A 24,334-nucleotide genomic window follows, 5' to 3' on the forward strand; every position below is an offset into this window, starting at 1 on the left:
TCATTCAAGCGCCATGTCCACTCCCTAACCGGAGTGGAGGGGATCGAGAACGTCATGTGAATAGGGGAATGGTCAGACCAGACCATCGGGTCTATGCTACATTCAGGAGACCAATCTAGACAACTGTGGTCACTCATCAGAAAGTCTATGCGACTATATGTGTGATGTACAGGAGAGAAGTGGGTATAATCACGGGATGTAGGGTGTAGCACTCTCCAAACGTCGACAAGACGCATATCGAAAAATGCTCGCTTCAGTGCCCTCAGCTTAGGGTAAGAGACACTTGATCGTGAGGTAGAGGAATCTAAAAGTGGCTCTAGAGGGGTGTTAAAATCACCTCCCAATATGAGCTTACCCTCTAGGAATCCCGACAGACTCTTCAAGTAGCTCAATGCGGACGATACTTGATTGACATTGGGAAGATAGATGTTAGCTACCGTAAATTTAGTACCCCACAGCAGGAATTTCACGAAAACGTACCTTCCATGAGGGTCAGAAAGTTGGTCAAGCACCTCTATGGGGAGCGTCTTATGAAAGGCAACAGACACTCCCCTAGCCTTCTGAGTTGGGTTAGTGCTGTGGAACCACCTATTGAAATATCTGTTGGAGCAGGAAGGGGTGGAGGCGGAGTGAAAATGCGTCTCCTGGAGGAGAAGCACATCGACCTGGCGTTTGTGCATTTGATAAAGGATTTGGCCTCTTTTAGAGGCAACATTGAGGCCATTAACGTTGTAGGAGCAGAATTGCAGCTTGGGGTGAGATACCATTGTGTGGGCCATGATGGAGTGACAAGGAGGGAGGGAGGGGAGGGGGAAGATAAGGGAAGGTTGGAGCGGAGGAATAGGGAACGGGAGAGAAAGAAGGGAAAAGGAATACAGCAAGGAAGGAAGGGACGAGGAGAGGAGAGATGAGGGAGAGAGTGATCAAAGAGAGCACCTTGGAATAGTGGCTCAAAGAAAAAAGGGAAGACTACTAGTGCCCGAGAGAGCGGGACACCTCGTGAAAAATCACGTGTTAGGCACGGACTGTGCCAATCCTATTTAGGGAGAGAGAACAGGGTTAGAACAGCCGAGTTGTGATCCCGGCAACTTAGCAGGCATACAGAACATATATGTAACACACCCAATAACCATGACAATTAATGCACAACTTCCAGTTATGAAAAAACAAATTATATAGCTAATATCATTGGTATTTTCGGGCATCTTAAACAATAAAGAAGTAAGTGTAAAACAGCAACAAGGTAGAAACTAGGTGAGGACAAAATAGAGGCACAAATGGTCCCGTGAGGCCCCCCGGGGACCAACAGACCAACCGCAGCATCCACGGCAGCACAGCCCCCGATCACTGTCTCGTCTTAGCCTAGACAGCGATGCGAACGCATGTTAGCCGCGCCCGGCATGGGTCATGAGCCCCAAGGCACCGGAGCACATAAGACCGGTACCAGGGGGACCCCCGGGAGCCCCAGGGCAATCCAGCGGACTGCGGCCAGGAACCCCCGAGCCAACCCGCAGGCCCATAGCCCCGGGAGGGTATAATGAAATCAGGGGAGCGGTCTCGTCATAGACGAAAAGGCAATATTGGCATTACTATCTGTCCCACCGGGGCCCCAGCCAGCACAATTGCACCAGTCGGGGGCCGCGGGGGGATCTTCAGGACAAGCAACATAGTCAAATCATTAATAGCATTCAAAGTGGGCTATGGTCAGTAGATCGCGGGAGGGGACCACGGTTAAAAAAAAAAAAAAAGGGGGGGGAAGAAAAAATAAAAATAAAATAAAGTTTGGTAAAACAGAGCAATAGAAACATATTCAAGGCAAACCTGATCGAAGTCCTGGATAGGAGCTGTACCCTCCTAGTGGATAAAAAAAAGTCAGAGGGAGAGAAAAAAAAAAAAAAAAAAAAAAAAAAAAGGGGGGGGGGGGAGGAAAAAACAGTGCAGGTTTCGACTGAAAGAGCTCGAATCAGTCCTCAGGTGACGTGGCTCGCCGCTCTCTAGTGCTGGAAGGCGCTGATCTAGGCTGTGGGTACCGTCGACGCTGAAGAGGAGGGCCCGGTAGCCGCTGGCGGTCATCTGGAGGGTCCAACCAGTTCGGGACGGTGACAGGGTCCTGGTCCAGGAAATGGAAGAAGGCTGGAAGTTGGTCCGGGTCTGACAGGACAAATTTGTGGTTATCATCTCGGGTCACTTTAATGCTGAAGGGGTGGCCCCAGGTGTATGAAGCACCAACTTGGCGAATCACTTCTAGCAGCGGGCGGACCACTCGTCGCATGTATAGCGTGTTACGGGAGAGATCTGGGTATAGGTGGATGGAGGATCCGTGAAAGTCCAATGAGCCTAAGCGCCAGGCCTTGCGTAAGATCTCTTCTTTCAGGGTATAGTAGTGTACCCGGCAGAGGACGTCCCGAGGACGGTCCCTGCGATCGCCCCCCATGCCCCCCACCCTATGCACTCTGTCCAATTCGATAGGGGATGTAACCTCCCTGCCCAGGACCTGATTGAGGATAGCAATGACAGTGGGTTTGAGATCAGCGCCCGAGGTAGCCTCCGGGACACCCTGCAACCGGATGTTGTTCCTGCGGCTCCGGTTTTCTCCGTCTTCAATTCGGAGCTGGTGCTGTCGTAAACGGGAAAGGTGGGCTGTAGAAGCACGTTCAAGCGCCGTAATACGGGCCGAGTGATCTTCCTGGGTGGTGGAAATTGCAGAAACTGTGACCTCCGATGCAGAGACCCGTTGTTTAAGGGCAGTCATTTCAACGTGTAGAGAAGCCTCCAGTTTAGAGGCCCAGGCGTCAAAATCGGACCGGAAGGCAGAGAGCAGGGCAGTGGTTGTGGAGCCCGGGGCGCCCCCCGAGGCCGGGAGAGGCATCTCCTCCAGGGCAGGGCCTATGTTGGTGGAAGGGGGCGGTGCGGGTCCTGATAGTGGATCCGAAGGGTTCATCAGAGGAGACGGGTGTGGGCCCGAGCCGTCCCCGCTGGCTGATGAAATCGCTGCGGGTGGGGGAGGTGACTTATTTTTGCCTGGAGTTCGGCTTGCCAAAAGTTTGTCTTTCCCCGTACGAGGGTCCTGTGATGATGTGCGTAGCATGTACCGTTGGATAGTGCCTTGGTGCAGTTCAGTATGGTCGTTAGATGCAGAACTGGAAGCCGCCATCAGAGGATCAGGTGCGAGTTGATAGGAACACAGCCTGCGGTTGTCGGGAGAGCACAGAGCTCAGCGGTGCATGTCGTCAGCCGGCCATCCTCAGCCGCACACCCCCATAGGTGAAATGGTGACGCAGTTGCACTGCTCAGACACTTTATGGATGGATGACTGCCCTTGTATACAGCTTAGGCAGTGACGTGGCAGACCGGGGAGGACCTGCGGCCGAAGGTGTGCGTCGAGGCCAGGGGCGAGTGTCAGCCAAGTCCGGGAGTAGTAAGATGGCCGCCGTGCCTTGCGTTGGAGCTGTGGCCACAGCCCTTCCGTCAGGTGGTCTAGGGGGCAGAGGGTGTCACTATGCTGCGGCCTGGCTGAGTATCCAGGAGGGCCCCAGAGCGTGTGGAGGACAGGAAGGGAAGATGGCCGCCCCCCCCCACAGGTATGGGAGTAGCAAGATGGCCGCTGATAGAGTGTTGGATAGGGAGACCCTCTGGGCTGGCATCCAGGTCTCCCCACTAGCGGGTGGGATAATGTCTGTATGTTGTAGGGCCTGAGTCTGGGAAGGAGGGGGGATCAGGGCCGCTGGAAGGGCAATAGGTGACCAAAGATGGCCGCCGGTTACCTCTGCAAAGTGAAGCGTCCTGGGTGTCCTGGCAGTGGGACCTCCTTGGTGATCCCCCGGTCTGGGGAGGCAGCGGTGGTTAAGGACAGAGCGGGGCGCCGTTCCTCCCGCAATCGCGGCACTCCAACGTGGTGGTTCCGGAGGCCTCACAGGCCCCAAGATGGTGGCGGAACCTCCGGAGGGGCCCAAATCCCTGGGTGGTCGGCCGATCCGGAGCCTCGATTCCCGGAGAGCAGTGGAGATCGGGACGGGGAGGGGTGGATGCCCGTTCCGCGGCCGCCCCACTCGAGCCCGGTGCGCTCCGAGGCCTTGCAGGCCGCACAGGCCTCAAGATGGCGGCGGACCCCGGGAATGGAGTCCCGGCCTGTATCGGTGTGTTGCTCGTCTAAATGCCCAATACAGCAATCGGGCAGAGCAGGGTAAGTCCAGGAGTTGGGATGAAGTGTCCTTTGGGCCAGATGTGTGAAATTGACCCAGGATGGCAGCCGATTATGTCAGGCTTGGCAGAGCTCCTCTGAAGCACGTCTAACCCGGTTAACGTCCGGACACGCCCCCCCCCGTTGTATATTTAAATTGAGATGCGCTTAAATGTTGCTAAGATACGACCGCCTGCGCCGTCGTATCTTAGCTGTCTATTTACGCTGGCCGCTAGGGGCGTGTACGCTGATTTACGCCTAGAATGCGTAAATCAGCGAGATACGCCTATTCACAAACGTACGCTTGCCCGTCGCAGTAAGGATATGCCGTTTACGTAAGGCGTTTTCAGGCGTAAAGATAAACCACCAAAAAGATGGCGCAGCCAATGTTAAGTATGGACGTCGGAACCGCGTCGAATTTTAAAATGTTTACGTTGTTTGCGTAAGTCGTCCATGAATGTGGCTGGCCGTAATTTACGTACACGTCGAAAGCAATGAGTCTTTGTGGCGTAATTTGGAGCATGCACACTGGGTTAAGTCCACGGACGGGGCATGCGCTGTTCGTTAAAAACGTCATTTACTTGGGGTCATGCTTTATTTACATAAAACACGCCCACCTCTTCACAATTTGAATTAGGCGCGCTTACGCCGGCACATTTACGCTACGCCGCCGCAACTTACGGAGCAAGTGCTTTGTGAATACTGCACTTGCCTCTCTAACTTGCGGCGGTGTAACGTAAATGACATACGCTACGCCCGCACAAAGTTAAGCCGGCGTACGTGAATCTGGCTAAGTATGTTTACCATTACCACACTGAACTGTAATATGCTTTTCACATTGACTACTGAGGCCTATGAATTGTTCTTACCTCACTAGTTCATAAGGGAATTAACACCTGTACTTTATACTTGCAAATGAACAACTACAGCTTGGAATTGTACTTTACTCTCAGTTATCACTGTGTATTTTATGATTGTTTTATTTTGTTTATTTTTCATTTGTTGTAATTATCTTTTCTTGCAGAGCATCTGTTTTGTGTTGGTGCCTTACTAAACAGCCCAGTTAAAGCGGAGTTCCACCCAAAAATGGGACTTCGGCTTTTCGGAACCCGGAACCTCCGGTGTCACATTTGGCACCTTTCAGGGGGGTAGCGGTTGCAGATACCTGTATAAAACAGGTGTTTGCACCACTTCTGGGTATTGACTCCCGTGGGAGTCACGCCCCTTCGCGTCACCCACCCCCCCACTGTCTTCTGGAAAACACACTGCTCCCAGGAGATAGCGGGGACCAGTGAGTGCGCAACGCACTGCTCGCACATGCGCAGTAGGGAACCGGCCAGTGAAGCCGCAACGCTTCACTTCCAGATTCCCTCACCGAGGATGGCAGCAGGGGCAGCTGAGAGACGAGCGATTGCTCGGCTTCGGCTGCCGACATCGCTGGACTCCAGGACAGGTAAGTGTCCATTTATTAAAAGTCAGCAGCTGCAGTATTTGTAGCTGCTGGCTTTTAATATTTTTTTTTTTTCGCGGGACCTCTGCTTTAATAAAAAGCTTTGTAATAGGTTTTGGTGCTAGTAGTTTGTATCCTTTATTTTGATTTTGCTTGGCTTAGCAAGCATTTTACTGGCAGTTACAGCAGAGAATTCACGAATGAAAAAAGCATGGATCAGCTTTGTGGCTGATCTCGCTCAAAATGTGTGTGTTTATTAAAACTTTAAACTGTAGTAAGCCTTTACACACTAACTGCACATTGACATGATTCTAATCTTCATGGCATCCAATTTTTAAAAGCAAATGTAGAGTTAAGCCCCATACACACCATCAGATTATCTGCAGATTTTTGTCTTCAGATTTACCAAAACCATATAATATGAGGTCAAACCTTCAGAGTTTCAATTTGTATGCAATCAGGCAGGCCCTTGTACTACATGGTTTTGGTAAATCTGAAGACAAAAATCTGCAGATAATCTGATGGTGTGTATGGGGCTTAAGAATTACTGTATATGATGCATTTATTAAATGTCGTTTGGGAGGAAAATTGCATATAGATTGTCTGAGGCCCCATACACACCATAGAATCTATCCGCAGATAAATCCCATCAAATGGGTTTCTGCGGATAGATCCTATGGTGTGTACACGCCAACGGATATTTATCCGCAGAGAAATCTCCCCTGGGATGGATTTCCAGCAGATGGATATTTGCTGACATGCTCAACAAATCCATCTGCTGAAATCCATTCCAACGGATGGATCCGCTCGTCTGTACAGACTTACTGGATCCATCCGTCTAAAGGGATTCCCCGCACGCGTCGTAATGATTTGACGCATGCGTGGAATTCCTTATATGACAGCGTCGCGCCCGTCGCCGCGTCATAATAGCGGCGACGGCGCGACACGTCATCGGCAGAGGATTTCAGCGCGGATTTCAATGCGATGGTGTGTACACGCCATCGCATAGAAATCTTCTGAAATCCTCGAGAGGATTTATCCGCGGATACGGTCCGCTGGACCGTATCTGCGGATAAATCCTCTCGTGTGTATGGGGCCTCACTATGCAAAGATGTAGAGGAAAGTCATAGTGAAAACTGCGTTCTGGCTTCATAAAATGTAAATATCCTGACTAGCTTGTCTTGTAATATATGCTTCTGTCTTACAAAGGAGTTCTTCTGGCCCAAACTATTCAATTAATTGGATCAATCCAGTAGATGTTTTATTGAAATATACTGCTCCATCAATTTAATTTATGCCAAAAGCAATTTTTCAAAGTTTAAACAACCACTATGCAGTCTTTTGCAATCTCATCAAAATGTTCCATTCAGCTAAGCTCTTAGAAGAATCACTTATGAGACTTTGTCAGAAATAAATTGATATTACTGATCTCTTAGGTGTGATAATTACAATTCTGTTTGAATCTAAACATTTGGTTGATGGAGTAAAGTAAAACCCTTAAAGAAAAAAAAAAACTTAACTCTACTAAAACTGTGATCACATTAATGCACTTAAAATTGTATGCATTTAACTCCTTTGTGACTTTAATATACCTTTTATAGCCCAAATATAAACTACCCCTAGTAAGAACATTAATTAATCTTGCAACAAAGAAATAGGAACATAGGGCCAGATCCTCAAAAGGGATACGCCGGCGTATCTACTGATACGCCGTCGTATCCCTGTTTCTATCTTTGGAACTGATCCACAGAATCAGTTTTCCATAGTTAGGCAGAAGATCCGGCATGTGTAAGGGACTTACACTGCCGGATCTTAGGATGCAGTACCGCATCCGCCGCTGGGGGCATTTTGTGTCGAAATGCCGCCTCGGGTATGCAAATTAGCACTTACGGAGATCCACAAAGCTTTTCAGCTTCGTTTTTTCTCCGTAAGTTTTAGTTTGCAATCGTAAAATTAGGGCTGCTTTAACAAAGTGTAAACTGTTTACACCTTGTAAAAGCAGACCCTTCTGTCCAGCGACGCGTTTTTTTTTTTGTTTTAAATTTTTTTTTTCCGCCGTATCTTTTTTTTTCCCGACGCAACTTTATTGACCCGTCGCGATCCACAAAGCTCGGGGTAACGTAAAGAAGGGTCTGCTTTTACAAGGTGTAAACAGTTTACACTTTGTAAAAGCAGCCCTAATTTTACGATTGCAAACTAAAACTTACGCAGAAAAAACGAAGCTGAAAAGCTTTGTGGATCTCCGTAAGTGCTAATTTGCATACCCGAGGCGGCATTTCGACGCAAAATGCCCCCAGCGGCGGATGCGGTACTGCATCCTAAGATCCGGCAGTGTAAGTCCCTTACACATGTCGGATCTTCTGTCTATCTCTTGGAAACTGATTCTGTGGATCAGTTCCAAAGATAGAAACAGGGATACGACGGCGTATCAGTAGATACGCCGGCGTATCCCTTTTGAGGATCTGGCCCATAACTGTTTATTTCTATTTCCCAGACCAAACAGGTAAATACATCTGTTTGAGTTAGGCAATGTTCAAACTGGACGTGTACGCTATGTTTATGCCCACAGACATCAGATTAAGAACAGTAGTGTCTGTGTCTGTGTCCGCCCAGCTGCAGTGTTCCAATTGACATCAATGGGACTGCCTGTATGGGGTTGCACAGAAAACCTGTGCAACCCCTTTAGGTAGATTCACAGACAATCGCCTAAACTTGCGGCGGCATAGCTTAGCGTTTTTAGGCTACGCCGCCGTAAGTTAGCTAGGCAAGTACATGATTCTCAATGTACTTGCCTGCATGTTACGGCGGCGTAGCCTAAAGCGGGCGGGCGTAAGGGCGCCAAATTCAAATGTGTGTTAGGGGGGCGTGTTGTATGCTAATAGTGCTTGACCTCACATTTTTTACGTTTTTTTTTACTGCGCATGCGCCGGGCGCCTACATTTCCCAGTGTGCATTGCGGCTAAGTACGCCGCACGGGCCTATTGATTTAGACGTGGACGTAAACGACGTAAATCCCGATTCGCGGACGACTTACGCAAACGACGTAAAAAATTTGAATCTCGCTGCGGGAACGGCGGCCATACTTTAACATTGTTATTCCACCTAATAGATGGAATAACTTTAGGCCTGCTAATGCCTTACGTAAACGGCGTAAATCGACTGCGGCGGCCGGGTGTACGTTCGGAAATCGGCGTATCAACTCATTTACATATTCTACGCCGACCACAATGGAAGCGCCACCTAGCGGCCATCCGAAAAATTGCAATCTAAGATACGACGGCGCAAGCCGTCGTATCTTAGATATGTTTAAGCGTATCTCTGTTTGAGCATACGCTTAAACATAGGTCGGCGTAGATTCTGATCTACTGATAAGCCGGCCTAACTCTACCTGAATCTACCTACAAGTGTGCAAATATGACCCTCCATGAGCATTAGCTTTGGTATGCCCCACGTGAACGAGGCCTTATTGTCATTTTAACTATAGCATACTGACGCTGCTAAACTTGGTCTGGGCATCTAAGCATCAAAAAATCTCTGCTTTCTCTCATTTACTGCTGAATCAATTACCATGGACAGCCAATACTCATATACCACTAACGTGTAAACATCCTTTAATTGGTTATACTTTACAATTATTCCATTCCAAAAAAATTCCTCTACTCCAGGCCCACTTACTTCTATATTTAACAACCCTGACTTCCCACCAGGACTCACAAACTCTTTTCTTTCAGGGATTTGGTCCTACACCTCCATGAGAGCTGAGCAATTTTTTCAAAGAAACTTCTTTCTCACGTTAGATACTCTAAACTCACAATCACCGGATCGACCATTTCCATTTTTGTCATATGTTCAACTTAGACATTTTTTAAACGATTCTTGTACACGAGAAGCTTACACTAGACAATATACTCCCTCTGAAATGTTGTGCACAAAAACAGAACCACAAAGACATATCATTTCAAATATGTATTTTCTCCTGTTCTCGAACCATAGTCCCAATTCCAATATAGCATGTCAACACTGGGAAAAGGATCTTGCTATCGACCTATCAGGAGACAATTGGGAAAACATTTTTTTTCTTGCATCCACAAGGGTTCAATCAATGTTTCCGCGTTATGACCCTAGTCATATCATCAGGGCCGCTGTTGGAAATTATGGGGCCTTACACAGCCTACCTGACAGGGCCCCCCTCAATCTCACACTTGACCCCTGGCCCCATGCTGTTACGGGGGGAATCGGGGGAAAACTGGTGGCAGGAGCATGTTACATATTCCACCCTAAAAACAGGTGAAACATGTAACATGTTCCAAAAGGTGAACTTATCCTTTAATAACCATTAATGCTTAACCATTAATGGTTAATGGTCTAATTAATTAGATGGGATGAGCTCGGGTGTGTTCGGACTCTAGTCTGAAACCACCTTGGCTATCCTGCCAGGAAGCTGTCACAGCACCCCATCAATCATAATTGGAGCTGAATGGGACAGATGTCTGTGTTTAGATGTCCATGCCCGTTCAGTGTGTGTCCGCATACACCATGGACTTGTGATGGCTTTATGGGTGGCCAGATGTAAATAGAGTTGGGTCCATTTAAATCAGGCCAACTCTGATTTGCCACATTTAGGTCGCAGTCCTTTTCAACATTTTGTTGGACCTGAACAGACATAGGTGGGTGTAAACAAACACAAGCCCATTTACATCCAGACTGCCTAGACCTACATGGAGCTTTCAATCAGGTCCACAGGAAAAAGTCCCTCCTCTGCTCTCACCTCCTGGGTCCCTCTGTTGACCTGATGGGGCCCAAGAAATTACTATATTGCCTGGCAATCAAGTGGGTGTGGGGCTGTGGATTATAAAGTCCTTTTCTTTTCTAGCTATAAATTAACTGTATAGCTAACCTGGCCCCCCTTGTGGTGTTTATGATGCCCGGGCCCGGTACAAATGGGCTGACTGTACTGTCTTATCAGCAGCCCTGCATATCATAGATAGAAAAAATGCTGAATTTCCTGCCTATAATGTAAGACAGTGCTTCTGTGAGATAAAGTCAGAAGAGAAGCCTGTCTCATGTACAGATGACATAGCAAACTCATAAAAAGCAACACTGGGCCAGATTCTCAGCAGAGTTACGACGGTGTATCTCAGGAAACACCGTCGTATCTCTGTTTTTTGGCCCGGGTATCTATGCGAGTGATTCCTAGAATAATTTTCGCATAGATACGGCCAAGATCCAACAGGTGTAAGTGACTTACACTGTCGGATATTAAATGTAATTCGCCGCCGGCCGCTATGTGGCGTTTACGTTCAGGTCTCATTTGTTTATGCAAATGAGCCTGATACGCCGATTCCCGAACGAATTCGCGTTGCGTAGCCGTCGCTTACGTCGTTTGCGTAAGCGTAAGGTTACCCCTGCTATATGAGGGGTAACCTTACGCCAGTCCGCCGTATGCCATGTTAAGTATGGCGTCGGGTCCGCGTCGTCTTTTCCCGTCGGGTACGTTGTTTTCCCAAGTCGTTCTTGAATACGACTTTACGTCAATGATGCACACGTCGGCGTCATTGACGTTTTCCGTCGAGAACTGGAGCATGCGCACTGGGCTATTTTAAGCCCGGCGCATGCGCAGTTCGATCGGCACGGGGGCGCGCTTAATTTAAATACAAGCCGCCCCCTTTGAATTACGCGGGGATACGCTGGGCCAATTACACTACACTGCCGCAAATTAAGGAGCAAGTGTTTGAGGAATACGGCACTCCTGTAAGTTGTGGCGGCGTAGTGTAAATGGCTTACGCGACGCCGCCGCAGGAGCTACAAGAATCTGGCCCTATGTTGCTTTTCTGGTCCTCCTTATATGATGCTCAACCTCTCCCTTTGATTTCTGCAGGAAAGTAGTTTAACCCTGACAATCACCTCTTAATCTTTAGTGCTATCAGGATTGTCAGTTAAAGCAAGTATTGGACATGTCACCATTTTATGAGGTAAATATATTTATGACATGAAATGTTCACCACATGTCAGTAACAACCAATGCAATCCATACATACAAAGAAACCAAAACAAATACATTCAGAAAATAAGTTATATGTAATAAAATGGAATGACACGGGGGAAGAAGTATTGAACACGCCAACTGAAACTTATTTAATACTTTGTACAAAATCCTTTGTTGGAAATGACAGCTTTAAGACGCCTCCTGTATGGATAAACCAGTCACATGCATTGCTCAGGTGTGATTTTGGCCCATTCTTCAAATCTTGAAGGCTCTGTGGGCCTCATCTGTGAACTCTGATCTTTAGTTCTTTTCATTGATGTTCTATTAATTTCAAATCAGCTGATTGGCTGGGCCATTCATAGAATATGGTGACATAGGTATCCCAAATAATGGTGCGGGTGGACAGCGGCAATAAACTGTGTCTTCATCAATATGTGCTTCTTATCACCAGGAATATTTGTGTTTCACCACGTGGGGGGATATTAACCCCTTATGGGGATGCACTCACCAGACCAAAAGTAAAAATCAGCATTGGATACATCAGCCTCTGCCACCAGCCTTGCACTCTCCACAACTCTTGCTTAAGTGTGTCTTGCTCGTATACATATAAAGGAATGAACTTTTGATAGTGTATTATCGTTTAAAAGTTTATTTAGCAAACCCACAGGTCCCCTTACAATATATGCGTACCATAGTGCAATAAAACATAAGCATGAAATGTACTGTGCCTGTTTGTAAACAGTTTCTGGCGCTCCAGCGCGTTCCTCTGTTCCTGATCCACCAGGCTGACAGTCTGTCGGTCGTCTGATGTTGGCCACACCCTGACGCGTTTCGTCATTGGCTGACTTCGTCTGAGGGTGTGGCTGCAACATTCGGCGACCTGTTAAATAATGGAGCGACTCTCTAGGTACCGCCCCCCTAATGCCGTGATGGCGTCTGTCCCGCGCATGCGTGTTAAGCATCGCGAGGTCCGCGTCAGGCACAGGACGGAGGTGGGGCGTGTACTCACACTCCTTGTCCAATCCGGACCGGGAACGTGTGATGCAGCTTAGTGACGCCGGTCTCACTCAGACGCATTGACGTCCGTGAGGCCAGTGCCAACAACAGGGCGGAAGTGAGCTCCGAGGCTCATTATCCCGCGCAGCCGCACATTGTGGAATGAAGCCTCTGCCCACAATGGGTCCGGACTTAACAACACAATGTTGTGACAAGTAGGATGCGCGCGCATCTCGATGGCGAGAACTGCAGGCGCGCTCATCCTTATCACTTCAGCCAGTCAGTTTGTGGTGTCAGAATCTCTTATTGAAAAAACACACATGGATGTTTGTTTTTAAAAAATGTTCGCCATAGCGAGAGATCCATACATAAATGCATACACCCTATAACTGTGCCATCGGAAACCAGATAATTAATAAATCATCGATATATATATATAAAAACACATTAATATATATATAAAACCAAAGGCATCAGTAATAAAACAGACCATACTCAAACATAAATAGATTAATATATAAAGCCTACGTAAAACATAAGCAAAGTATAAAATCTAAAAAGAAATCTAAAAAGAAGTCTATATTAATATATCTATAAAAACCATATAGACATAAACTATATATTAAAATGTATGTTAAAAGGGGGCTCCTTAAATATAAATCAATATAATGCATTAATAAATAATAAATGTTAAAATACATAACAACACTGTGACTAAGGAATCCTTAGTCTAAGAGATGCATAGCTCATATTAATGTGTGCATGTTATGTAAACTCCAGAGAGACATGAGTGACTGGTCAATGAGCTAAATGTGCTCAGTATCATAATATAGGATACAGGAGAACCGGATCTATTGTGATAATAGCTTATGTGTCACTTATGAAGCAATTAATGTCTAGTTCAATGTTCATGCCTTTAGGCGCAAGCGATTCGGTCAAGTAAATCCATTTCGTTTCGCATTTCGATAGTTCACGAACTCTATGGCTTCCTCTCCAATTTTGCATTACATGTTGGACTCCCCAGAATTGTAGTCCGGATGGATCTTGATTGTGCTTCAGTTTAAAATGGAGGGACACATTGTGGTCTTTATATCCTATCTTTATGTTATTAATGTGTTCCATCACCCGTATTCTCATTTTTCTCTTAGTCCTCCCGATATAGAGTAGGCCACAAGGGCATTTCAGTGCGTATACAACATGATCAGTGTTGCACGTAATAAACTGCTCTATATCAAATTCCGTATTCTTGGTTGGACAACTAAATTTCTCCAGTCCCCTCATCGTTTGTGTTACTTCACTGCATGGTTTACATTTTCTACATGCAAAGAATCCATTTTGATTCCAAAAGGTTTCTGGTTTAGCGGGCGGGTCAAGTACCTTTTTTACCACTCGATCACCATGATTAGGGGCTTTTTTATAAATGAACTGAGGTTTGGGAGGTAGAAGTGGTCCCAGTTTCTTATCAAGCAATAATATATGCCAATGTTGATTGAAGATTTCTTCAACTTCTTTATACTGGGAGTGGAATTGAGACAAAAAACCCCACTCCTTTGTGTTTGTCATTGGTTCGTTGCTAGACTGTTTAGTTAGTAAACATGTTTCTCTTGGGATAGTGCGTATTTCTTCTACCAATTTGTGCATGGTGTCAGGGTGATAACCTCTGGCTTCAAACCTTTCAGTTAGAATTTTTGACTGTATAATAAAGTTTTCTTCCTCCGTACAGTTCCTTTTAACCCTCATGATTTGACCTTTGGGTATATTTTTAATCCATAGAGGATGGTGGCCACTAGTGGTAGGGAGATAACTGTTTCTATCAGTTGGTTTAAAAAATACCTTAGTGGCCAGCTTAGTTCCTTGTCGATATATAGTTACATCTAAAAAATTAATTTCAGTAGCGTTGGATTCAGAGGTGAGCTTAATATTGTTACTGTTGTTATTTAAAACATTTAAAAAGTTTAAAAGTGAGTCAGTAGTGCCTGCCCAAATAAAAAACAAATCATCTATGTATCGTTTATAAAACAATAATTCACTCCGTCTGTCTTTAAAAATCACCTTGTCCTCCCACTCAGCCATAAAATGGTTCGCGATGCTTGGTGCGAACTTAGCGCCCATAGCTACTCCTCTTTTTTGTGAATAAAAACGGCTATCATACCAAAAAAAGTTATGTGAGAGACAAAAATCTAAAGCGTATCCAATAAAAACTTTTTGATTATGTGGTAAGTCGTCTCTTTGGCTTAGTGCCCAATTAAGGGCAAGTAATGCATCATCATGTTGTATGATGGAGTAAAGAGACGATACATCCGCAGTAACCAGTAAAATGGGTGCATTCTCCTCTAGAGTGATTTCTTGAAGACATAATAGCAGGTCTTTAGTATCTTTTAAATATGACTTAGTCATTTTTACACTTTTTTGTAAAAAGGTGTCTAGATACTGTCCCATTCGTGAGGAAATGGAGTTAATGCTATTGACAATTGGTCGTGCCGGAGGATTCAGGGGATCCTTGTGTATCTTTGGTAGAGTGTAAATAGTTGGGACCTTACTACTAGCTGGTGTCAGATAATTTTTCTCTTTTAATGAGAGGACACCCGATCGGGAACCCTTCTCTACCAATGCTAGTAGTTGTTTTCTGTAAGGTTTAGTGGGGTCTTGATCCAGTAAGCTGTATGTCGATCTATCAGCCAACATGTCAGAAATCTGGTTATGATAAAAAGTCTTGCTTAAAATCACCACTCCACCTCCTTTGTCAGCCGGTCTTATAACGATATCTTTGCGTTTCTCTAGCATATCAATACCCTCCTGAATATGTTTTATGTTGACCTGTCTTTTCGGTTTTAAGTGGTCCAGATCCCTCAACACTAGACCTTTGAACACCTCTACTTGGTGATTTGGATTGTTGAGAGGGTTGAAGAGTGATTTATTTCTTAGTCCACTGTTTATAACAGACTTTGTGTTGTTAGCTGTGGTGTCAATACGAGGAGTAATTCCAACAAAATATTTTTTCATATTTAGTTTGCGGATATACTTATGGATGTCTATGTAGACATTAAACTTATTGACAGGTTTCTTCATACCACATTTTAAACCCAGATTTAAAATGTTCAGTTCTTTGTGTGTGAGTTCAACTGGGCTTAAATTAAAAATGCCACCTATTCCTGCTGCCTTCTTCTTTTTCTGCGTCCTCCATCCGGCCCTGCACCCTCTGGTTCGTCCTTTTTCGAATAAGGGAAGCGGTCCTTTCCCCATTGGTTCGTTGTTTGCGATCCTTTCCATTCCTGTTCCTGGTAATGTACCGGGGGGTATTGTGTTGGAGGGTAATAGGGTTGGGGCTGTTGTCCCGGTGGGTATTGAGATGGAGGGTATTGTTGGGGTTTTCCCCTTCGTGGTGGGTAGCCTCGACCCCTCCTTTGTGCTCCCCCTCCACCCCTCCCTAAAAAAGGACGCGGTGGTGGTGCATTTTCATAATTCTCTTGATAGGTCCTCAACGGTAAGAATTTATTTTGGGTAGGGACCTGATATCCCATGTTCTGCGGATGTTGGTGTAGGTTGTCTCTAGTGCTACCACCTCTATTTCTTCCTCGTCCTCTAGGTATTGGTGTTGAAAAATGTTCAGGTGTGTCTATAGTGATCTCATCATTTACATACACATTCATTTGCTCCCTCAATATTGGAACTGGAAGTGATGCCTTTACCGGTTGTGGTTTTTCTGTGAGATTATTGCTATCTGGTAGCGTTTGTTGCCATGCAAAGATGGTATTAATCTTAAAGTCACCCATGTCTCTATGGTACTTTTTGACTTTCTTTTTTTGAGTGTCCTTATCAACCTTCTCAAGGCGTTTACTGATTCTAGTATTAAAATCAATAATTTCCTGTGAATCTTTGATAGGATCTAGCTGGGTGGTCAATTCCTTGATTTTAGATTCCAAAAGAACCATTATTTAACAGGTCGCCGAATGTTGCAGCCACACCCTCAGACGAAGTCAGCCAATGACGAAACGCGTCAGGGTGTGGCCAACATCAGACGACCGACAGACTGTCAGCCTGGTGGATCAGGAACAGAGGAACGCGCTGGAGCGCCAGAAACTGTTTACAAACAGGCACAGTACATTTCATGCTTATGTTTTATTGCACTATGGTACGCATATATTGTAAGGGGACCTGTGGGTTTGCTAAATAAACTTTTAAACGATAATACACTATCAAAAGTTCATTCCTTTATATGTATACGAGCAAGACACACTTAAGCAAGAGTTGTGGAGAGTGCAAGGCTGGTGGCAGAGGCTGATGTATCCAATGCTGATTTTTACTTTTGGTCTGGTGAGTGCATCCCCATAAGGGGTTAATATCCCCCCACGTGGTGAAACACAAATATTCCTGGTGATAAGAAGCACATATTGATGAAGACACAGTTTATTGCCGCTGTCCACCCGCACCATTATTTGGGATACCTATGTCACCATAGAACTTGTTTCAGAGTGCATACTCTGTTTGTAGCGCTGCTACAGTACACACTGAACTGTTTTGACTATTGTCATTCATCCTTTTCTTTTGTTTACTGTCACTCGCAAATATTTTCTTTATAAGCAGCTGCTTATTGTGTATCCAGGTGCCTATTTTTCCTTCTATCAGTAACCTTAATTGCTTATTCCTGTGCGCTGAGCAGTGCTTTTTTATTAGGAAGGGCGGAGTCAAGCACTTTTTTACATAGTCTGTTTTCTTTCTCTCAGCTGCTATGGATGCACTAAGGTTTCTGACCAATAGGAATTTAGACATCAACAATGTTTTTGCAAATAATGAACCTACTACAACTCAGGTTAATTACAATAGCACAATGTCCACACTTGGCAATGTTTTAGAGAAACAAGTTAGAGCCTGGTGGGACATTTATACTCTGGAGCAGTATATTAAGGATAAAATCATCATTAGAAGCCTGCGATGGGAAGTAGTCCCACAAGATGGCCTTGATGACCCAGGATCAATTCAAGAATGGTTTGATTTTTTCATTGGGGTTGGGTTCAAACTGCAGGAACTCATCCTACAAAGGAAAAAACGCAAAATGGTTCTTTTGGAATCTAAAATCAAGGAATTGACCACCCAGCTAGATCCTATCAAAGATTCACAGGAAATTATTGATTTTAATACTAGAATCAGTAAACGCCTTGAGAAGGTTGATAAGGACACTCAAAAAAAGAAAGTCAAAAAGTACCATAGAGACATGGGTGACTTTAAGATTAATACCATCTTTGCATGGCAACAAACGCTACCAGATAGCAATAATCTCACAGAAAAACCACAACCGGTAAAGGCATCACTTCCAGTTCCAATATTGAGGGAGCAAATGAATGTGTATGTAAATGATGAGATCACTATAGACACACCTGAACATTTTTCAACACCAATACCTAGAGGACGAGGAAGAAATAGAGGTGGTAGCACTAGAGACAACCTACACCAACATCCGCAGAACATGGGATATCAGGTCCCTACCCAAAATAAATTCTTACCGTTGAGGACCTATCAAGAGAATTATGAAAATGCACCACCACCGCGTCCTTTTTTAGGGAGGGGTGGAGGGGGAGCACAAAGGAGGGGTCGAGGCTACCCACCACGAAGGGGAAAACCCCAACAATACCCTCCATCTCAATACCCACCGGGACAACAGCCCCAACCCTATTACCCTCCAACACAATACCCCCCGGTACATTACCAGGAACAGGAATGGAAAGGATCGCAAACAACGAACCAATGGGGAAAGGACCGCTTCCCTTATTCGAAAAAGGACGAACCAGAGGGTGCAGGGCCGGATGGAGGACGCAGAAAAAGAAGAAGGCAGCAGGAATAGGTGGCATTTTTAATTTAAGCCCAGTTGAACTCACACACAAAGAACTGAACATTTTAAATCTGGGTTTAAAATGTGGTATGAAGAAACCTGTCAATAAGTTTAATGTCTACATAGACATCCATAAGTATATCCGCAAACTAAATATGAAAAAATATTTTGTTGGAATTACTCCTCGTATTGACACCACAGCTAACAACACAAAGTCTGTTATAAACAGTGGACTAAGAAATAAATCACTCTTCAACCCTCTCAACAATCCAAATCACCAAGTAGAGGTGTTCAAAGGTCTAGTGTTGAGGGATCTGGACCACTTAAAACCGAAAAGACAGGTCAACATAAAACATATTCAGGAGGGTATTGATATGCTAGAGAAACGCAAAGATATTGTTATAAGACCGGCTGACAAAGGAGGTGGAGTGGTGATTTTAAGCAAGACTTTTTATCATAACCAGATTTCTGACATGTTGGCTGATAGATCGACATACAGCTTACTGGATCAAGACCCCACTAAACCTTACAGAAAACAACTACTAGCATTGGTAGAGAAGGGTTCCCGATCGGGTGTCCTCTCATTAAAAGAGAAAAATTATCTGACACCAGCTAGTAGTAAGGTCCCAACTATTTACACTCTACCAAAGATACACAAGGATCCCCTGAATCCTCCGGCACGACCAATTGTCAATAGCATTAACTCCATTTCCTCACGAATGGGACAGTATCTAGACACCTTTTTACAAAAAAGTGTAAAAATGACTAAGTCATATTTAAAAGATACTAAAGACCTGCTATTATGTCTTCAAGAAATCACTCTAGAGGAGAATGCACCCATTTTACTGGTTACTGCGGATGTATCGTCTCTTTACTCCATCATACAACATGATGATGCATTACTTGCCCTTAATTGGGCACTAAGCCAAAGAGACGACTTACCACATAATCAAAAAGTTTTTATTGGATACGCTTTAGATTTTTGTCTCTCACATAACTTTTTTTGGTATGATAGCCGTTTTTATTCACAAAAAAGAGGAGTAGCTATGGGCGCTAAGTTCGCACCAAGCATCGCGAACCATTTTATGGCTGAGTGGGAGGACAAGGTGATTTTTAAAGACAGACGGAGTGAATTATTGTTTTATAAACGATACATAGATGATTTGTTTTTTATTTGGGCAGGCACTGACTCACTTTTAAACTTTTTAAATGTTTTAAATAACAACAGTAACAATATTAAGCTCACCTCTGAATCCAACGCTACTGAAATTAATTTTTTAGATGTAACTATATATCGACAAGGAACTAAGCTGGCCACTAAGGTATTTTTTAAACCAACTGATAGAAACAGTTATCTCCCTACCACTAGTGGCCACCATCCTCTATGGATTAAAAATATACCCAAAGGTCAAATCATGAGGGTTAAAAGGAACTGTACGGAGGAAGAAAACTTTATTATACAGTCAAAAATTCTAACTGAAAGGTTTGAAGCCAGAGGTTATCACCCTGACACCATGCACAAATTGGTAGAAGAAATACGCACTATCCCAAGAGAAACATGTTTACTAACTAAACAGTCTAGCAACGAACCAATGACAAACACAAAGGAGTGGGGTTTTTTGTCTCAATTCCACTCCCAGTATAAAGAAGTTGAAGAAATCTTCAATCAACATTGGCATATATTATTGCTTGATAAGAAACTGGGACCACTTCTACCTCCCAAACCTCAGTTCATTTATAAAAAAGCCCCTAATCATGGTGATCGAGTGGTAAAAAAGGTACTTGACCCGCCCGCTAAACCAGAAACCTTTTGGAATCAAAATGGATTCTTTGCATGTAGAAAATGTAAACCATGCAGTGAAGTAACACAAACGATGAGGGGACTGGAGAAATTTAGTTGTCCAACCAAGAATACGGAATTTGATATAGAGCAGTTTATTACGTGCAACACTGATCATGTTGTATACGCACTGAAATGCCCTTGTGGCCTACTCTATATCGGGAGGACTAAGAGAAAAATGAGAATACGGGTGATGGAACACATTAATAACATAAAGATAGGATATAAAGACCACAATGTGTCCCTCCATTTTAAATTGAAGCACAATCAAGATCCATCCGGACTACAATTCTGGGGAGTCCAACATGTAATGCAAAATTGGAGAGGAAGCCATAGAGTTCGTGAACTATCGAAATGCGAAACGAAATGGATTTACTTGACCGAATCGCTTGCGCCTAAAGGCATGAACATTGAACTAGACATTAATTGCTTCATAAGTGACACATAAGCTATTATCACAATAGATCCGGTTCTCCTGTATCCTATATTATGATACTGAGCACATTTAGCTCATTGACCAGTCACTCATGTCTCTCTGGAGTTTACATAACATGCACACATTAATATGAGCTATGCATCTCTTAGACTAAGGATTCCTTAGTCACAGTGTTGTTATGTATTTTAACATTTATTATTTATTAATGCATTATATTGATTTATATTTAAGGAGCCCCCTTTTAACATACATTTTAATATATAGTTTATGTCTATATGGTTTTTATAGATATATTAATATAGACTTCTTTTTAGATTTCTTTTTAGATTTTTTACTTTGCTTATGTTTTACGTAGGCTTTATATATTAATCTTTTTATGTTTGAGTATGGTCTGTTTTATTACTGATGCCTTTGGTTTTATATATATATTAATGTGTTTTTATATATATATATCGATGATTTATTAATTATCTGGTTTTCGATGGCACAGTTATAGGGTGTATGCATTTATGTATGGATCTCTCGCTATGGCGAACATTTTTTAAAAACAAACATCCATGTGTGTTTTTTCAATAAGAGATTCTGACACCACAAACTGACTGGCTGAAGTGATAAGGATGAGCGCGCCTGCAGTTCTCGCCATCGAGATGCGCGCGCATCCTACTTGTCACAACATTGTGTTGTTAAGTCCGGACCCATTGTGGGCAGAGGCTTCATTCCACAATGTGCGGCTGCGCGGGATAATGAGCCTCGGAGCTCACTTCCGCCCTGTTGTTGGCACTGGCCTCATGGACGTCAATGCGTCTGAGTGAGACCGGCGTCACTAAGCTGCATCACACGTTCCCGGTCCGGATTGGACAAGGAGTGTGAGTACACGCCCCACCTCCGTCCTGTGCCTGACGCGGACCTCGCGATGCTTAACACGCATGCGCGGGACAGACGCCATCACGGCATTAGGGGGGCGGTACCTAGAGAGTCGCTCCATTATTTAACAGGTCGCCGAATGTTGCAGCCACACCCTCAGACGAAGTCAGCCAATGACGAAACGCGTCAGGGTGTGGCCAACATCAGACGACCGACAGACTGTCAGCCTGGTGGATCAGGAACAGAGGAACGCGCTGGAGCGCCAGAAACTGTTTACAAACAGGCACAGTACATTTCATGCTTATGTTTTATTGCACTATGGTACGCATATATTGTAAGGGGACCTGTGGGTTTGCTAAATAAACTTTTAAACGATAATACACTATCAAAAGTTCATTCCTTTATATGTATACGAGCAAGACACACTTAAGCAAGAGTTGTGGAGAGTGCAAGGCTGGTGGCAGAGGCTGATGTATCCAATGCTGATTTTTACTTTTGGTCTGGTGAGTGCATCCCCATAAGGGGTTAATATCCCCCCACGTGGTGAAACACAAATATTCCTGGTGATAAGAAGCACATATTGATGAAGACACAGTTTATTGCCGCTGTCCACCCGCACCATTATTTGGGATACCTATGTCACCATAGAACTTGTTTCAGAGTGCATACTCTGTTTGTAGCGCTGCTACAGTACACACTGAACTGTTTTGACTATTGTCATTCATCCTTTTCTTTTGTTTACTGTCACTCGCAAATATTTTCTTTATAAGCAGCTGCTTATTGTGTATCCAGGTGCCTATTTTTCCTTCTATCAGTAACCTTAATTGCTTATTCCTGTGCGCTGAGCAGTGCTTTTTTATTAGGAAGGGCGGAGTCAAGCACTTTTTTACATTCATAGAATATGGCCCAACAGTGCTCACTGACCACTTAACCATCATGAGATGTTTCTTGTGTGGCACCTTGGTAATGAGACACTTTTTTATAGGCCATCATTTGGGACTGAACCAGCTATTAATTTGCACTGACAAAGGGCAGGATTGCTTTCTAATGACCAATAGATTTTAGCTGGTGCCTTGGCTTTCTATGCATTTTTGGACCTCCCTTTCTTCATGTGTTCAATACTTTTTCCCTATGTAATTCTATTTTATCACACATAACTTAACTTCTAAATTTATTTGTTTTGGTTTCTTTGTATGTATGGATGGCATCGGTTGTTATCAACATGTGGTGGAAAATGCATGTCAATAGCACATTTAAAAAATATCTTTACCTAGATAAATGGTGACGTGTTCAATACTTATTTTACTGGCCTCAGATAATTCACAGAGATTAAGCAAATCCTCCTACATAAGTTATACCTACAATTGTCTTTCCTCTACATTACTTCAAAGTGCAAAATTTTCTGAAAAGCTTATATCCCAAACCTTTCTAATGATTAACAAAGCTAGTGATGACCAGCTCTTGTGACTGATATGGAACATCTTAAATTTGTATATAAGAGAATCCCAGGATTTAGGACGCCATAGAGTTGATTTACTAAAGGCAAATAAGCTGTTTACTTTGCAAGCTGCACTATCCAAATAAATTTCACCCAAAGTTCATTGAGTGTGGTGAAATTTCACTTTCTGAAGAATACCCACTGATGTGCAAGGAAAATAAAAACACATTTCTTTTTGCTTACATGCAATTGGATGATGGAAGTCAGCAGAGCATCATCTCATACTAAGTTCTGGGGCAACTTCCCTCTCAAGTGCAACTTCCAGGGAATCAACCCCCATGGCTGCTGGATTTAATATGTAAAGTTTGTGTGCAGGCGCCTGGGGATATTGCAAAGTCAACTGTCATTAACCCCTTCCTTATCATGCTATAGCCGACAGATGGCTACAGCATGGCTCTGTTGTTCCGGGAGAATGTCCATGGACGTGATCCTGGAACCACACCCCTCACAAGCTTCCTGGGGTATGTATCCGGTGCTCTCTGTGAATGCTGTGTCTTTTGGATACAGTCGATCACAGATTGTGGTAAAGAGCCAAACACACGTAATCAGCTGTGTCCAATCACAGCTGATCACAGTGTAAACTGACTTTCTGGCAGGGCCGTCTTACTGTAGTAGCATCATGGGCCTCTGGGCAAAGTAATGCTCTGGGGCCCCTACAATGGAGACAGTGCAGGTAAACAGACATCCAGTAGGTAGGAGGTAGACAAGTGGAGCTTCCCCTTTTGGGTGGAGCTACGCATTAACTACATGAACAATCATTCTGAACAGCAAAGAAACATTGGGAAAATACTACATACATACAGTAAAGTAACAAAGCTGTCCTGTGCATATAATATATCTGCTAGATTGACGCCTCCCCAGCACTCTGACCCCTCTACACCCCAGATATCCCCCCAGCACTTTGACCCCTCTACACCCTAGGTATCCCCTCAGCACTCTGATGCCTCTACATCCTAGATATCCCCCCAGAACCATGACCCCTCTACACCCCAGATATCCCCTAGTACCCTGACCCCTCTACACACCAGATTTCCCCCAAGCACTCTGACCCCTCTATATCCAAGATATCTCCCCCAAAACTCTGACCCCTCCACACCCTAAGTATCCCTCAGCATTCTGACCCCTCTACATCCCAGATATCCCCCCAGCACTCTGATCCCTCTACACTCCAAATATCCCCCCAGCACTCTGACCCCTCTACACCCCAGATATCCCCCAGCACTCTGACCCCTCTAAACCTTAGGTATCCCCCCAGCA

This window comes from Rana temporaria, chromosome 1 (genome assembly GCF_905171775.1).
Source record: "Rana temporaria chromosome 1, aRanTem1.1, whole genome shotgun sequence".
Classification (NCBI taxonomy): Eukaryota; Metazoa; Chordata; class Amphibia; order Anura; family Ranidae; genus Rana; species Rana temporaria.